The sequence below is a fragment of the Mesoplodon densirostris genome, chromosome 18, assembly GCF_025265405.1.
Source record: "Mesoplodon densirostris isolate mMesDen1 chromosome 18, mMesDen1 primary haplotype, whole genome shotgun sequence".
Lineage (NCBI taxonomy): Eukaryota > Metazoa > Chordata > Mammalia > Artiodactyla > Ziphiidae > Mesoplodon > Mesoplodon densirostris.
In genome coordinates this window covers 18038797-18049378 of record NC_082678.1, presented here as the reverse complement: position 1 = coordinate 18049378, position 10582 = coordinate 18038797, and positions in this window count along the sequence as shown.

The window sequence follows — 10582 nt, the reverse complement described above, 5'->3', positions numbered from 1 at the left end:
AAGCTCGGGCACTCGTGCTCTGGAAGCAGAGCCCTTCCAGGGAGTGAAGGTGACAGTAGGTGACACAGTGTATTCTCCAGTGGGCCACGTCCTGGCCTCAGAAACCTGTGAAATACCCCAGACTCCCCCCCCCCAACTATCAGAACCTGCAATGACAGGGACCTTGTCCCTTTCCACCGGCTTTCTGCTCTCCCCTGTTCTTCATGTATGGGAGCAGGTCTGGGTGCAGCAACAGGTATCTGTCCAATTGCAGAGCTTCCCAGAAAGCTTCCTGGAGCCTCTGCTCGTGGGCAGGAATGGGTCTTTCAGGCTCAGTTCTCACAATTTAAAAAAATGCACCCTACCACCCTGCTGATGGACACTACTTAGAATTGATGGTTTCAAGTCTTTTCCTTTAATCTTTATGGTTTTCAATCGCCAAAATCCCTGTCCATGTTACTTATCCCTTGATCAGCACCTTCTCCCATTTCTTCGGTGGTTGATAAAACATCAGACATCTCTCTAAGCCCCCCAATTGCAAACCTATCCCTCTCTCTCGTGACAGCCTCACCTACTTCATGAAGAAGGGGAATCACTATTGCATACATACGAACGAGTCACCTGTATGCAAACAAGTTCTGTTCGGAGAGTGTGTTCTAAGTCCAGTTTGTTTCATAAGTCCAACAAAGTTAGCCTAGGTACCCAACTAACACAATCAGCTATATAGTACTGTACTGTAATAGGTTTACAATACTTTTCACACAAATAATACATAAAAAACAAACACAAAAAATAAAACATTTTTAATCTTACAGTACAGTACCTTGAAAAGTATAGTAGTACCAGCTACATCACCGCTGCTTTTACACTTGCTTCCGGACATCCTGGGTTTGAAATAAAGATAGTGTACTACTGTACTGTATACAGCACTGTACAGTAAAGTACACAAAAGCACAACCACTTGTAGAGGATGCACGCAAGTGACAGTGTACGCCAGACACATAAACTAACTTACGTGATTGGACATGCAAACGCATGTTCGCATCTTTGAAAGTTTGCAACTTGATGGTTTGTATGTAATGTCTTCAACTTTCCATCTTCAAACCTACAAACTTGGCCCCCACCACAGTCCAGCTTCCACCTGCCTGGACTCCAGCCTCAAGTTGGCGAGGGCTCTCCTCCTGTGTCGGGTTGATCCGCCACCATCTGTGTTAAGTATTTGGATCCACCTCCAGTGCCTAAAAAGCAGTACCCAGCTCAGACCAGAGTCTCCTATCCACCATGTGGGGTTCTCCTTCCTGTCTGCAGCTTGCAGTCTCTCCACCCCTCCTCTGTCTCCCAACAGATCAGCCCTCTCCCTGAAGCTTTCTTTCCTATCCAGCCAGGACCCGGGGAGTCATATCTAAAAGCTACTCTCTCATCGTAACCCAGATTCTCTTGTCTTCCTGGCTTTCCGCCCAGCAGAACTCCAACCTGGATTCACACTCTGATCTGCCTGTGCAGTGTCCCCTCCCCCACGCTGCCCACTCCCCAGCCCGGCTGAAAGCTGCTAGCCAGTGTCTTATTCCAGAGTAGAATGGTACACATTGTGCATCAGCTGGGCTCCCCACACCAGCCATTTCCTTGTCCTTGTCCAGCTTCCATCCTGCTCAACGGTGATTCCAGAGCATCACCTCTTTCCTCAAGCCTCCTCTTCTCCCTGCCATACCTCTGAGAGAGGAACTTCAACTTCCCATGCCCTCAACTACAAAGTCACCTCTGGCCAGAACTGTGAAGGGTCTGAGGTTTACCCTATGTTCAGGCTAACAGGTCAGCCTGCTACAGTTTTATGGATGCTGGCAGAAGAAACGAGACTCCAGGGTCAGAGACAAAGGACATGATTACTCATGACACAGCAAGCAACATAGACTTCATGAGAAGTCTTGCCCCTCCTTGCCCCTCAGACCCCACAAGGGTGAGGCAGAGGGACCTAGGAGGGGCCACATAACGGGTTTGCTGCACACTCAATGGGATTGCAGCACAGCTGAGGAACCCTGAACAAGGAAAACCAGAATCTTCTACAGTGGGTTGCAAGCAAACCTGCCCTTGCCCTAGAGGGAGGCATTAAAAATTAGGCTGGAGGGCTTCCCTGGTGGCGCAGTGGTTCAGAGTCCGCCTGCCGATGCAGGGGACACGGGTTCGTGCCCCAGTCCGGGAAGATCCCACATGCTATGGAGCGGCTGGGCCTGTGAGCCATGGCTGCTGAGCCTGTGCGTCTGGAGCCTGTGCTCCGCCATGGAAGAGGCCACAACAGTGAGAGGCCCGCGTACCGCAAAAAGAAAAAATTTTGCTGGAAGTAAGAAAATCTGCCCTCTACTCCAGGTGGGGGCAATATCTTTATCTTCCAAGACCGTTTGCTATATACCAACATTCTTGGAAAGACAGTCTGGGACAACAGGCAGTTAGTGCCTCTGCTATCATGTGCAAAATATGCCCCACCCATTGAGGCCTCCCAACGTATTCATACCCATGCATCTTCACCTGCATCCCTGCAGGCTCTCCTCCAGGGAAAGCCGGCCTCCCTGCTGTGTGCTCCCACCTCTTCTGGTCTTGCTTTTGCAGCCATCCCCTCCCTATCTACAGGGTCCTTATCCTGGCCTTTGAACATGCCCCCAAATATCTCATCCTGAAAAGTAAAGCAAAGCAAAACAAAGTCAAACAAAACCTCTGTTGAGCTGACACTCTTCTTAGCTACCCTTTCCTTTTCATCCTTGTTCTTGGTCGGAAGTCCATGCTGTCACCATTTCTTTCTGAATCTGGTTTCTTTACCTACTTCACCACTGAAACTGTCCCCAGTGAGGCTACCAGGGCCTTCATCATTCCCAGTGGGACAATGGAGCAGACATTTTCCAGTTCTAGTCTTGCTGTGTCTGCCTCTGACTCTGAATTTGAAAAAAAAAAAAAAAGTGTCCGCCTCAGGGCTACTTTCAGGCTTTGTTAAATCCAACATCCAGCCACTCCCACGAGGTGGTTCCTACTTCGTACCTTTTTCCAATGTGAGTTATGCTTTCTTGTGTGGACCTGAAACAAGCAGACGGACAGATATTTCTCCAGTAAAAATGGTTTTATCTGACCTACTGTATAGCACAGGGAACTATACTCAATATCTTGCAGTAACTGATCATGGAAAAGAATCTGAAAAAGAATATATATATAGATATCAATATGTACAATATATAACTGAATCACTTTGCTGTACACCTGAACCTAACACAACATTGTAAATCAACTACACTTCAATTAAAAAAAAAATTGGAATCAGCAGAGAACTGGAATTCAGGGTCTGCAACTATGGACCATGTGCAAGTCCCCCGGGGCAAGGGAAGGAGATGGCTTTTATAGAAGGGAAAAGAGAGTTGGGAGGGCTGCTCTATGGCTTTTCATTGGCTGAGTCCTTGCCAGGAAGGAAGAGGAGTCTTTCTTCTTCCTGTTGGGTTCTGCAGCCCTCACAGGGCATGAGAGTTACCCTCTTCCGTCTCCCGGGTCTATTTAATTGAAGTTTCTGTTTATTAATTTTTTACGCTGCTTCTTTGCTTGTCTCGTATATTTTTGTTGGAAACTGGACATTTTAGATAATATATTGTAACAACTCTGGGTGCTGGTCCCCACCCCCACCTCCTGGCCCCAGGCTTATTGTTACTTGCTTGTTCAGTGACTGGCTGGCTTATTTTAGTGACACCTCCCCCCTCACTCCCCTGAAGTGTTAAAGCTCTGTTGTCGCTCCGCAGGAGTGTGCAGTTCAGGGTCTGTCCACAGTCACCCTGGGACTGCACTCACTGGCTAGACTCTCTTCCCCTCTTTCCCTGACCACACCCAGCTGTCAAGATCCATTAATTGACAGCTGTTGATCTATCGCTTACAAAAATGCCCTGGGACATAAACTGATCTACAGGCTCAGGCTCCTTTGAAGGAGTAGCTCCTGAGGTTGGGTGTCTGCTGTTTCCCTCCCTGGTTCTCTCCTGCAAACTAGCTGGCTTACACTTTAGCCTGTATCTTCATGGAATCTACCAATCTCCTCCCAGTTGCCTTTCACCACAACCTCCTTTTTTGAGAGCATCCTTAGGCTTGAACTTCTTCACTCTCTGTTGCAAATGAAGTCAGTTCCTTTGGGAAGAGATTAGACCTGTCTGTTTTATAGCCTGCTTGTATCCCTAGGCAAAATCTCTGAGCCTGGACTCCAGCTGGGGGTGGGGACAGTGACGTGCTTCTCTCTGCCTGATACCTCTGTTTAGGAGTTGACCATGTGGCAGACGAGAGGCAGTAGCCTCAGGTCTTCTCTGCTGGCCTCTCCTGGCATGGAACCACCACTTTATAGCCGGGGCAGGGATGACCAAGGTCCCAGTATCCTCAGTGACACAACGCCCGAGGTGGAGCCCCCGTTCCATGACTGGGGGCTGAGCAGAAGGGAGTCCCACCTCTGGGTCACACTTGCCCAGAACTTAGCCTCAGCAACAGGTAGCTGGGGCAGGATGAGAAATGCTGATGTATTGCTCCTCCCAGAAAGCAAGCCCTCTGACCAGGAACAGATGGGGGAGGGAGCCCTGTGCGCTTGGCTGTGCCAATCTGGAATGGAGTTTTTGTCTCCACTGGGCTGGAAATAGGGAGAGAGGGCGCAGGTTTGGCTCAAAGACTCTTATCAACTTTTAGTAGATTTTCTTGAAGAGATGTTTCTTCATTTGCTGTATATCCGTAAGACCATTTCCAGATACTTCAAATGATTATCTTTTTATACTTTTCACCAGTTTCACTGCATAGTGGGTCTGTTGGAGTTCCATCGGGTGTCATGCTGGAAGTTTATCCCCTGCAGTGGTTTTTAACTTAATGTTGGCTTTTCTGTTGATATGTTATCTTACAATTCTATTGTTTGAGTCAGGGAAATTTTGAATACAAACTGGATATTTGGTGAATCTAAGGAACTGTTAAATTTTTTAGGTGTGATAACATTATTTTAAAGAGTTCTTACCTCTTAGTAATACATACTGAAATATCTACAGATGAAACAATATGATGCATGGGATTAGCTTAAAATAATCAAGTGTGGGCTATAAGTGGGGAGGGGATGGGGACTACAGATGAAACAAGATTGGCTATGAGTTTATGTTATGTTGTATTAGTACTTATAGTAATTATTATTAATATGAGCTGCATAGTAGGAGTTCATAACACTATTCTTTCTACTTTTGTATATGTTTGAAATTTTCCGTAATAAAAAGTTAATTTTTTTCTTTTGTCTACAAGTGAAATATACTTCGTTAGATTTCTTAGAAATATGTCATCAAGTTGAATTAAAATCTTGAGCATATATACATACGTTTCACCTAAGATTAAGTTTTACAGAACCGAGAGATCAAACTTCAAGTACTCTAGGTTGTGAAAGAATTTTTATAAGCATCTTTGTAAAAAAAATTTTTTTACTAAAATCAATTATTTTTCAGTATCTGAAATGGCATGAATTTCAAGCAAGTTCCTAATCAAAATTTATCAGATGTTCTAATTATGCATCAGAAGCTAGTTTTGTCATTTCAATCAAATCCATTTTTAGATGATTAATTATTTTATGAAAAAAAGCCATGATGAAAATTGTTCCAGTTGTATTTCAAGAATTTATAAGAAGGCAGATTTATGCACTGAATTGAAGCTGAGTAGAAACTGAGCTTACAAAAAGAAAATACAGCTGATGACAAAATTTTGAATATCAGCTGGGATGTTCTGGATCAGTCAGAATATGGATTAGCATTTGTGATTCAAACAATTAGTGCCTAATGCTTTTCAAGATGTAAAACGTTTCTTTTTTTTACATTCTTCTCTATAGACCTCTTAATGGGAAGTTTTTTTTCAATCCCTTGAAAATGTCAGCTTCTTGAAAAAATAAATGTTATTTTGTCAGAAATGAGAAACTAGTTTTGACAATAGATAATTTACCTATTTGTATGACAGTGCAGTTGATAAAATTTTGCACAATTATAATTGGTCTCGGTAACAATAGGAAACAAAAATGTTAAAATTATGAAACTTAAAGTGATTTCATCATTAATCTCAATTGTGCTTCCATAATATTGTATTTATTATAATGAATTAACTATTCCCAAAATAAATCACAGTGATTTATTATTTTTCTGTCTATGATGTTTAACACTGTTCACCGTGATTTTTTTTTATTAGTTTGGAGTCCAAATTGAATCCATTTGCTATCTTTTTAAAAAATATATTTATTTATTTTACTTATTTATTTTTGGCTGCGTTGGGTCTTCGTTGCTGCACGCGGGCTTTCTCTAGTTATGGCGAGCGAGGGCTACTCTTCGTTGCGGTGTGCGGGCTTCTCATTGCGGTGGCTCCTCTTGTTGCGGAGCACGGGCTCTAGGTGCGCGGGCTTCAGTAGTTGTGGCACACGGGCTCAGTAGTTGTGGCTTGCAGGCTCTAGAGCGCAGGCTCAGTAGTTGTGGCGCACAGGCTTAGTTGCTCCCCGGCATGTGGGATCTTCCCGGACCAGGGCTCGAACCTGTGTCCCCTGCATTGGCAGGAGGATTCTTAACCACTGCGCCACCAAGGAAGTCCCCCATTTGCTATCTTGATCCTAAATATTTTACAAATCTGTGCTCACCTCTCCACGCGGCCCATATCTACTTGGGTTCCAATTATTTTCTAATTCACCAGCCTGCTTTCCATCTTGTTCTCCCAAATTTACCTTTCGCTCAGCTAGCTGCCAAGGTGACTTATATAAGATGGAGATCTGACCATACCTCTCTTCTGCTTAAAAATTTTCAGGGGGTCTGTATCACTGATAGCAATTTTTCAAGTGTGAGAATACTTTTCCATATATAGCAAAGCCCTGCCCTCTAGTTTGAGAAACACTACGGTAGAAGTTAGTTAAAGTATGACATTTTAGGAGATTGGTAAGTAATCATCAGTACAAATGTGGGCACTGAAACCTTATGGCAATACTTGACTATGAGAGTCCACATGAGCAGGAAGTCTTCTATTAAACTCTTAAAAGAGCATCATTAAAATAAAAACACTAGGCTAAACATTCCTTATAGGATTCGGAATAAAGATAACAGACTGAACACATGCATTTATTTATATTCCCTCCTAAAACCCCACTAAGATGATTTTTAAAAGCGTAAACCCACAAGGTTCAGGAAGAGAGGATTAGAGATAACAGCAACACAGTTCTGCAAATTGAAAGCAGAGGGATAAGGGGTAACTGATTTAGCAACTCCAGATAGCTGCATAACTGAACTTGTAGTGAGGAGCCAAGAAGCAAACTAGACTGTACTATAGAGACTTCAAAGGCGTTAGGAAGTTTTGGCATTTTGTACCTCTGGAAATAGGGTAAGGGGGTGAACTATAATAAGGATTCATAGAAATCTGTTTAAGACAGTTCCCTTCCACACACTCTTCACGTGACTTCCCCTCAACCTTGGCAAAAGAACAGAGGCTTGTTTTCCTCTAAAGAGTTAAATAGAGTCTTGGTCTGGAGGATACCAGGCACAGTTGAAAACGTGGTACATTAATGAAGCCAGGTATGTTAAGGGAATGTATGAATACTTAATGCTTCCAGAGAGGAGGGCAAATAAGATAACTGGATGGAAAATAGGAGGAAAAAAATAAGAAAAATTACAGGGTAAATGTAGGAGGCCCGATGCCCAAATACTAGAAGTTCTGGAAAGAGAGAGGAAAAGAGAAGGGTACAAATCATTGATTAAAATAATTCTATAAAATTTCTCAGTGTTGAAGGACATGAGTTTCCAGAATGAAAGGGCCCAGAATGCCCAGAGAAGATTCTACATAATTCCACAGAGAGAAAAAACAGGTCATATTAAAAAAGATCAGGAATGGCTTTAGGTTCCTCAAAGGCAAAAGTAGAGACAAGGGGGTTTCCCTGGTGGCTCAGTGGTTAAGAATCCACCTGCCAATGCAGGGGACACAGGTTTGAGCCCTGGTCCGAGAAGATCACACATGCCACGGAGTAGTTAAGCCCGGGCGCCACAACTACTGAGCCTGTGCTCTAGAGCCCGTGAGCCACAACAACTGAGCCTGCATCCCACAACTACTGAAGCCCGAATGCCTAGAGCCCGTGCTCCGCAACAAGAGAAGCCGCTGCAATGAGAAACCTGCACACCACAATGAAGAGTAGCCTCCGCTCGCCACAACTAGAGAAAGCCTGCGCACAGCAATGAAGACCCAATGCAGCCAAAAATAAATAAATAAAATAAAATAAATAAATTTATATATATATATATATATATATAAAGTAGAGGCAAGGAAACAATGGAGTAATGTCTTGAAAACTATGAAGGAAAAGTACTTCCAATCTGGAATTCTATACCTAGCCAAACTATTGATGCAAGGGAGGAATAGTCTTTTCCAAGTTAATGTCTTCAAAACTCCCTCTTACTCCTTTTCAAAAGGAAGCTACCAGAGGACTTGCTCCACTAAAATGAAAGTGTAAACTAGGAAGAAGACATGGGGTAAGGAAAGGAGATTCAGCTCAGAAAAGAGTTGCCAAGATGACAGTGAAAACATGGGCCAGGTGAGGAGGACAACCAGGACAGACTACAGGAGATCAGAAATTCAGGGAAAGATTTCTTCCCCAATAATGAAACAGATAGACTCCTTGACATAAATAATCAGCCTGAGTGGGTAGTTAGGCAACTGGCAGAAAATTTGAGCTAGAATTACTGACAACTATGTGGAAAACAGAGCTAACCCCCAAATATAACAAATATCAATGCCAGGGCAGGGTTGGGAAAGTTGTGCAAGAAAGGAAAAGTAATTATAGTTTACTACATGGCCCCACTGTGGATAGCATTTATTTAACCTTAATAACGTGAACACTGGATTCTGAACTAACTAAAATTATGATAGGGACTTCCCTGGTGGCACAGTGGATAAGACTCCATGTTCCCAGTGTAGGGGGCCCAGGTTCGATCCCTGGTCAGGGGACTAGATCCCACATGCTGCAACTAAGAGCTCACATGCCACAACTAAGGAGCCCACCTGCTGCAACTAAGACCTGGTGCAACCAAATAAATAAATAAATAATTTTAAAAATTATTATATAATCAAGTTGCACGTGTGTGGTAGGGTAGAGTAGGGTAGGCAGCCAAATCCTTATTTTCCCTGTGAGACACCAGTAGGTAATGCCTAAAATCAAAAACATAAGAAGTACCAATGCAAGCATGTAATTTAGAAGTATGGGGATTGGGACTTCCCTGGCAGTCCAGTAGTTAAGACTCTGTGCTTCCACTGCTGGGGGCACAGGTTTGATCCTTGGTTGGGGAACTAAGGTCCCGCCTGCCGCGCAGCATGGCAAAAAAAAAGAAAGGAGGTAAATACCAAAGCTCAGCTGGAAGATTTGAAAGTGGTTGACAACTCTGGGCAAGAAAATAGTGGGACAAGAGTAGCTGGGGACTACTGCTTTTGAAAACCAAAATTCTAATGGGGCTATTTCATTAAAAAAAAAAAGAAAGAAAGAAAGAAAAGAAGAAAAAAAGAAAAAAATTCTCATAGGGAATGTACAGATTGGATTTTGTCCTCAGGCCCAGTGCCTCAGAACAAAGCCAAGCTCTGATGCTTCTCATTAAAGGTTGTCAATGGTCTGGACCTTGCCTACTACTCTAGTAATATTCCTGCCTTATATTTTCTACAATAGCAACACCTTACTTTCTTGTAGGTCTCCTGTATCCATGCCATTCTCACACTGGTGGCCTTGCTTCTGCACTCCTCTTTGCCTGGCTTGTTATTTCTTCCCCACTGCCCCCAATCCCCACCTCTCCCACCTTTTTCTGCCTTTCTGTGGGTTATTTTTAGTATTCTGTTTTGATTTATCTATAGTGGTTGTGGGTTTTTTGTTTTTTGTGTTTTTTTGCCATGTTTCATAGCATGTGGGATCTAAGTTCCCTGACCAGGGCTGGAACCCGCGCCCCCTGCATTGGAAACACGGAGTCTTAACCCCTGGACCACCAGGGAAGTCCCAATTTATCTATAGCGTTTTTGAGTGTATCTCGTTTTATAGGTCTTATAAATTTATTTACTTATTTTTGGCTGCATTGGGTCTTTATTGCTGCGTGCAGGCTTCTCATTGCTGTGGCTTCTCTTGTTGCAGAGCACGGGCTCTAGGGTGCATGGGCTTCAGTAGTTGTGGCACAGAGGTGCAGTAGTTGTGGCGCATGGGCTTAGTTGCTCCGCTGCATGTGGGATCTTCCTGGACCAGGGATCAAACCCGTGTCCCCTGCATTGGCAGGTGGATTCTTGACCACTGCACCACCAGGGAAGTCCCTGTATAGGTTTTAAAGTGCTTGCTCTAGGCATTATACGGGGCACATGTAACTCATCACAGTCTATTGCTTTCCTCATTTTACCAGTTTGAGTGAAGTGTGCATACCTTACCTCTATTTAGACCCCTTTGTCCTCCTACACTTATCTTAAATGTTTAAATTTAAGATATCCCACACTGTCTTAAATATTTCCTCTACATACATTTAGAACCACATCAATGTTATAATTTTTGCTTTAACCATTGACATAATTAAAAACTCAAGAGGAGAAGGAGAGTCTATTA